Below are 8281 nucleotides of genomic sequence, written 5' to 3' on the forward strand. Positions count from 1 at the left end.
TTTTGGGTCCAGTCATGGGGCCTGAACTCTGGGCCTGGGCGCTGTTCCTCCACTCTTCAGCTCAAGGCTTGTGCTCTACCACTTGACTACAGTGCCACTTCCGGCTTTTTTTCTTTTTGTTTATGTGGTGCTGAGGAATCGAACCCAGGGCCTCATGCATGCAAGGCAAGCGTTCTACCACTGAGCCACCTTCCCAACCCCAGGGTTCTTTCTATGATTCTTGGATCCTCAGTTTGGGTGCAGTTTCCTGGCCTTTTTTGTGCTCTTGTTGGTTTTCTATGCATAGGACATCTTTAAGTATCTTTTGTATGGCTGGTTTGGTGGAGATAATATTGTTTTAGTTTTTCTTTGCTATGGAAGGTTTTTATTTGGCCTTCCCTTGTGAAGAAGAGTTTAGCTGGGTACAGTATTCTTGGTTGATAGTTGTTGTTTGTCTTTAGGGAGTGGCATACATCATTCCAGCCTCTTCTTGCTTTAATTGTCTCTCCTGAGAAATGAGGTTATTCTAATTGGTTTCCCTTTATGTATGATTCATCTTTTCTCCTTGACATCTTTAAGAATCCCTTCCTTGGTGTGAATTAAACCTGTGTGGATTATAATGTGACAGTGGGATGTCCTGTTTTGGTCTGCTCTATTTGGGGTTCTAAAAGCTTCTTGCATCTGAATAGGCCCATCGTTTTGCATGTTTGGGAAGTTCTCTCCTAGGATGGTGTTAAATAAATTTCCTAGACTATTATCTTCTGTCTCTAGGTGCTCCTCTACACCAATTATCCTTCTGATGGTGTCTTGTAAATGTTGAATAGATCTATCATATTTCTTGGATTTGTCTTGGGTAGTTGTATGTTCTTTTTCTTTAATATATAGGCTATCTTCAAATCCCAGAGATTTGATCTTCTGCACGTCTAACCTACTGTCAAAACTTTCTACTTTGTTTTTTTATTTCCTTTCCTTCTAATTGGTTGGCTTTGATGGCTTCAAATTTTTGTTGGAGCTTTATTTTAGGTCTTGTATGGACTTCCTTACTTCCTTAATTTGTTGTTCACTGTTTATTCTCAAATCACTTAGTTGATTGGTTATGGTTTCCTTGGACTCCCTTTCCTTCTGACAGGCTCCATTCAGCATTCCCTTTGTAGTCTCCCTGGGTTCCTTCAGCTGCCTGTTTATGGATTCCATGAATACCTCTATTGATCTTTTTCTATTCTCATCCTGTTCATGCAATTCCTGTATTATTCTTTGATTAGCTTCCTCATGCTCACGCAATTCCTGTATTTCTCTTTGACTATTCTCAGCCTGCTCATACAATTCCTGTATTAATCTTTGATTAGCTTCCTTATGCTCATGAGACTCCTGTATTAATTTTTGGTTAGCCTTATCATGCTCGTGCAGTTCCTGTATTAATCTTTGGTTAGCCTGGTCTCGCTCCCTATCATGCTCACACTGAGTCCTTTGCAGGCTTTCAATCTCTTTATTCACAATATTTACCAGTAGTGTTTGTAGAGCTTTTTGGAACTCTCATCTGGATTATTCATTAATGTTCTGTCACCTGATTATCATGAGTGGGAGTTGAGATACCTGGACTTGCCATTTTTCTTGTGTTTCTCCAGCTTGTTCTGCCCATTTGGTATGAAAGTAACACCAATTTTGCTCTAGAACACTATTTTAAGGCAAGTATCAACCAGAGTCCTGTAATTGCACAGTCAAAATGGCTGCAGATACAATCTAATTCAACAGATACAATCTATTCAACATCAAACAGCTATGGATTAATGGGCTAAGATCATCAAAGAAGGATTCAGCAGACCAGAAATTAATAGGTTTAGGGAGAATTGCAAGAAAAAATAGGATTAGAGGGATGTGTATGTACACAATGAAGGTAAGGTCTAATAATTGACAACAGGTATATATATATATCTGGGAATGAGCACAATAGCAATTAAGTTATGCCAAAAAAGACCAAAAGGTTAAAAGAGATAAATACACACACACACACACACACACACACACACACCTAAAATAGAAATTATGAAAGAAAAAAATAGAAAACAATTAAAATTTTTTTTAAATATGTAGAAAAAAGATTTATTTGATTTTTTTCTTGGGGGGAGGGAGATCTTTTATCTCCCCTGTCTCCGTAATTAGTCTCTTGGTGGAATCTCTGGTTTGTTTGTGGTGTTTGGTGTTCCTGTGGCTTGATTGGCTTCTTAAGTCAGATTGTTTGAGCAGGCAGAAAAATGCTCCTGCTTTACCCAGGAGTTTGTGATCCACCTCCCAGGCTAGTTCAGTGGGAGGGAGATCTGCTTTGAGTATCACGAAAGAGGGAGATAGTTGTTTCCTCTAGCTTTGAGTTGCTGTGATGAGGCTAGGTTCTGGGTAGGGTTGAGGCCTATCAGCACTCATTAGCTTTTCCCTGAGGGGCTAGCTCCTGAGACACTCACAGAGCCCAGCCTGGAGCCATTCTCAGGATTTTTGTTTACTGAGTTTCAGTTTGTCTTTTACCCCTCCTGCTGTCCAGGCTGCAGTGGAGAGGGGCAGCATCTGGCTCTGTTTACCCGTGAAGAAAGTCACTCCTCCAGGGGTGGAGGTACCTCTGCCTAGGAAAGGCCAATTTCCCCTGGGTGGAGCTGAGCCAGCAGGTCAGGTCAGGTTCCTGTGACCTGTGGAATGACTCCTATTGTTTTCTTCCAAGGCCTGAGTTGGAGCTAGCTGCTCTGACTCGCCTTTGTCAGTATCAAAGATGGAGTTCTTCTCCTGTGGTGGGGGAGGGGTGAGAAGGAGTGAGGGTGTCTTGGGTGTACTCATGCTAGCCTCTTGGTTTCTGGCCGTCCCTGGTCAGTGATCAGCAAGATGAAGATTTCTGCTCCTTGTCAGTTCTTGCTGGTGGTGAGTAGAATCCGCTTGCACACTGCGTCTGGCGCCTTTGTCCTGGGCTCTCTCTGTTGATATGGCAGCCATGACAGCAGCCGCCACTCTTGCTGCAGACACCAGCAAGTGCTCAGATTTGTCTCCTTGACTAAGCTGCCTGGATTTTTCCTCTCTGGCCAAACTCCCTGCACTGTGATGGCACACTTGGTGTGATTCTCTAGCCTATGACTGTTCACTGGAACACTAAAACTGCTTTCTATGCGAGAGCTTGTTTAACCTCCAGCTTCTCCTCCACCATCTTCCTCTTGCTAGTGTAAGTTTTTAAGTGGTATATTCTTTCAGGAAAGTTTATGTGTTGGTGTTCGCTGATATTTGTTAGAATTTTCTTTTTGACTATCCATGAAATCACGTTTGTCTTAAGAGTGGGTTGAATGATGCAGGTTCCTCTATTTGAAAGATAGACCTGCCTAGAAGCAGTGGGTATGGTGGTGTTTGGGGAAAGAGCCTTTCCCCAAAGTAAGGAACCTGAGGTGAAATTTTAGTTTAGTTAGTCCCTGAATTCAGTGGTCAGGAGAGAGGATGATGTAAAACAGAGGTAGAGATTGAAATGGTGCATCTACAAGCTGCACCCATCAGAAACGGAGAGTCAGACAGAGAATAGACTTGCCTTTAGAATGGTGAGAGAAAAATTTCTATTGTTTTCAATACTGAGCTCATAGTAATTTGTTATGGTGGCTCTAGGAAAAGAACCTTCTAAAAAGTCCAGCTTAAATGTCAATGTATGACAGATTATATTAAATTGCTTGCTCATTCTTATTTGGTATTATTTTAATCTTCATCAAACGTTTACCTTCTCTAAAAGCTTTCCACTTGTCCAGTATTTAATTTTACCTTCCCATGTAGCACATGGTATCTTGAGCACAGGAGGGTATTTTTGTATATTGAATGAACGAATGACAGCACAGGATGAGGTGATCTAGCAAGCATTGCCTAGAGTCAGTGTGTTAGCATTCTTTACTGGATTTCTTCACTTATAAGCTAGAGTGCATTTTGCTTTGACCTTTTTCTGGCTCATCTTTGCTATACAATATACTTTAACTTAGTCCCATGCTTACTGTAGAACTTTCCCAACTACAAAACATTATACATATATTATTTTGTCTGAATGACTTCTTTCACATCAATGTCTTTTTTTTTTTTTTTGAGATTGCATATGGGGAATAATATCTTGTAGAGTTTTCAGGGAAATCAATTACCCTTCTACTTCTGCATATGTTTCTCAAGGCTTTAAGTATTTCTTTCCTTTCCTTTATTGTTATGCAAGACTAGAAGCAATACCACTGAGATGTGTGAATGAATTTTTATTGATACTTTTCTACAGTAAACACATTTTGTGGGTTTACTGTTTAGCTCTTATTCCTTGATAATGAATCTAGTAGTTATTAGTCATTTGAAGTATCCATATTGATACTTCAAAAATAGATGTTAGGCAGGCACTGGTGGCTCATGCCTGTAATCCTAGCTACTCAGGAGGCTGAGATATGAGGATCACAGTTCAAAGCCAGCTCAGGCAGGAAAGTTTGTAAGACTCATCTCCAATTAACCACCAGAAAACCAGAAGTGGCACTGTGACTCAAGTGGTAGAGCACTCTCCTTCAGCTGAAGAGCTGAGGGACAGATCCCAGGCTCAGAGTTCAAGCCTTACAAATGACAAAAAAAAGATGCATATCAAATACTTATAATTTATTAGAAACAAAGCAAGCTCAACTGTAATGTGCTTAAATGATCTATTTTGTTATTGAGTCTGAAATTAGTTTCCTTTTATACAGAGTTGAAATTAACATGTGTTTTCATGTTTTAATATTTTTGTCTGCTTTTAATATACCTGTTGTGATGAAATGCAGTGAACTGAAATTACTGGCACCTGTGTATCCATGTTAGGAAAGCAAGTTATAAGTGAACGAAACATTATTTATGGATTATTTGTATCAATGAAGATGCACCTTTATATAGGCCATTTGTCCAAGTGTTATTAAAACTGACTCATCAAATCACTTGTAAGGTAATTCTCCCCATAAGGAGATAAGAAAATAGAAATGGTACAGTTACAGAATCAAGGATAAAAGTAAAACCATCAGTAGAAATGGAGGCAGAAATAGAGAGTGTTACTGTGTAAGGAATTAAGAATCTTTATTAAAAAACCCCTTAAGGGGGTTGGGGGTTTAGCCCAACGGAAGGGCACCCGCCCGGCACGCACAAGGCCCTGGGTTCGGTCCTCAGCCCTGGAAAAAAAAAAAAGGCTACAAAAACCCCTTAAGTTGGGAAGCTCTTAAAAAACAACAACCATAATTTGTTTGAAATGCAAGGAAACTTTATGCTGTTCTCAGAGTGTTCTTTTACTTTTTGCAGTACAGCACATTTTTGTTAAGATTCTATTAGGTTTTGGGATTTGTACCATTGGTTATAGAAAGATTAAACCCTTTATTAGTTGAAAGAACTTCATGATTCTTTGAAATGCAAAATCTCCTTATGAAATCTAAGCCCTAGGTTTATATGATTTGGGGAAGAAATTATTAGGTCTACTTATATTTGTGCATGGATTCATTCTATGGAAAGTCTACCTTGCAGGTAGGAATAAGATAATCACATACTACATTGGACTGGAAATCTCATTTGTGTGTGTGTGTGTGTGTGTGTGTGTGTGTGTGTGGTTGAAGTATTGAACCCAAGGCTTTGCACACACATTGAAAGCATTCTATCACTTGAAGTATTGCCTACCTTTGATCCCATTTGTTAAATTTTGTTTCTGAGACAAGTTTTCACTAACTTTGCCTGGCCTGGCTTCAAACTCTTAATCTTCATGCCTTTACTTCTTGGGTAGCTGGGATTATAAGCCTAAGGCACCCTGTTCAGCTTTTTGTTTTGTTTTGGTAATAGGACTTGATTTTGGGCCCCGGGTACTGTCCCTGAGTCTTTTTGCTCAAGGCTAGCAGTCTACCACTTTAAACCTCAGCTCTACTTCTTGTTTTCTGGTGATTAATTGGAGATAAGAGTCTCATGGACTTTCCTGCCCAGGCTGGCTTCAAACTGAAACCCTCAGATCTCAGGCTCCTGAGTACCTAGGATTACAGGCATGAGCCATGAGTGCCAGGCCCAGCTTCATTTTACAAGTTGGAATATACTTTAGTAAATGTGAAGTCAATCTCCTAACACAGATTATTTACTTACCTAATGTTTAATTTTTATCCAATAATTGTCTCTTTGTGGGACTATCAATTGATAGATTAATCTATGGATTGAGGAATTTCCTATACATTTTTCTTCCATAATATCTAATGGTAGTTAAAGAAATCCTGGGATTTGCAGGGAATGAGTTAGAAGTCATGGCCTACCAAAACTTTCAAATCTCATTATCACACATTTATATAAATCCCAGGATATAGAGAAATGACATTTGTTATGATTTAAGGAATTCTTATCTAAGGCTTGTGGGAAGAATTGGTCTGCTGTGTGAGAAGAGTTGATCTTTTTCACAGGGGAAAAACTGCCAGGGAAAATTGAGGGGAAACAGCAACAGACTTCAAGAAAAGTAAGGTCAGTTTAAGGTAATTATACCCAAACTTAAAATGAATATCCCATGATATTTGAGATCTTGAGTCAATTAATAGAAATAGAAATTGGGGAGAGGAAGTGGGCCATATTCTCTAATGACCTGTTACTCTACTCCAAAGATAGACCTATATATTATACTTATGCACTTTGGTATTATGTAGAAAACTCTGGATCAAAACAAATGAACACAATGAGCACAAAACTACCCCTAGCACCACAAAACAAAAACAAAAACAAAAGCAAAAAACCATACTGGAACAAAATAAAACAAAACAAAATCTATCAGACTTACTTGGCTAAGTATTTCTGTCATAAAGATGTGTGAAATATATCTGTACTCATATAACAAACAAGTTGTTTGCTTGTTTCCCTTTCTGAATTTCATATTTGTAGTTTGTCCTTAATTTTGCAGTTTGAAGAGGATCTACATTTTTCATGCTATAAATAATACTAGTACATTTTTTCTGAGAATAAAATTCTTTATTTAAAAGAATTCTAAATCTTGGGGCTGGGAAGGTGGCTCAGTGGTAGAGCGCATGAAGCCCTGGGTTCGATTCCTCAGCACCACATAAGCAAAAAGAAAAAAGCCGGAAGTGGTGCTGTGGCTCAAGTGGTAGAGCGCTAGCTTTGAGCTGAAGAGCTGAGGGACAATGCCCAGGCCCAGAGTTCAGACCCCACAACAGGACACCCCCCCCCCTAAAAAAAAAGAATTCTAAATCTTGACCAATTTGCATGCGGTGTTCATGTGTACTCAGGTTTGTGCATGTGGTTGTGTATGTATGTGAAGTAATTCTTGTGATAGTACCTAGATTGGTAAATAAGCATACAGGTACTCAGACTTTCAGAAACCTATTTTCTTATTCCCTGTGATGTGTCTTATTTAGCAAATCATTTACAACTTCTTTGATAATGTCACTACTGAGCTAGTTTAGTATTTATTTATTTATTTTGCCGGTCATGGAGCTTGAACTCTGGGCCTGGGTGCTGTCCCTCATCTCTTCAGCTCAAGCCTAGTGCTCTACCACTTGAGCCACAGTGCCAGTTCTGGTTTTCTGGTGGTTAATTGGAGATAAGAGTCTTATGGACTTTCCTGCCCAGGCTGGCTTTGTACTGTGATCCTCAGATCTCAGCCTCCTGAGCAGCTAGGATTACAGGATTGAGCCACCAGTGCCCGGCTTAGTTTTTATTTATTTTTTAATAAAACCAATAAACTATTTTTAATCCCTTGCTTTCTTACTGCTCCTTTCAACTCTGGCTATACTTAGTCACTTTGCCCTCTTGAGGAACTCTTTCCCATTTGCTCTTTGGCCTTGCACTTATTAATTTTCATTTTTATTTCTGTTGCTCCCTGCTTTTATCATATGTGGGATTTTTTTCTTATTCAGAATATTCCCTAGGTCTCATCAGCTTTTGTAATATAATTTGTTCTCAAGTTCCTCACAGTAATTTCTTTGATATGTAGACATCTTATTTGTAATCCCCAATATGCATGCAAACTGCATGTGGACTCTCTCAAAAATATTTTAATAAATCTCAAGTGAAATTTATTATTTTCCCCTACCTTGAAACTCTTCCTCTGCCCATGTTTTGTATTTCAGTATACAGCACCAATCTCTGATAAATTGTCGAACACTCCAAAGTGGGACTGCATTTTAAACTGCCTTTTCTTTTTTTTCTTTTTTTTGGTCAGTCATGGGCCTGAACTCTGAGCCAGGGTGCTATCCCTCAGCTCTTCAGCTCAAGGCTAGCACCCTACCACTTGAGCCACAGAGCCACTTCTGGCTTTTTCTGCTTATGTGGTGCTGAG

The sequence above is a fragment of the Dipodomys spectabilis genome, unplaced genomic scaffold (genome assembly GCF_019054845.1).
Source record: "Dipodomys spectabilis isolate Male_0828 unplaced genomic scaffold, ASM1905484v1 ptg000001l, whole genome shotgun sequence".
Classification (NCBI taxonomy): Eukaryota; Metazoa; Chordata; class Mammalia; order Rodentia; family Heteromyidae; genus Dipodomys; species Dipodomys spectabilis.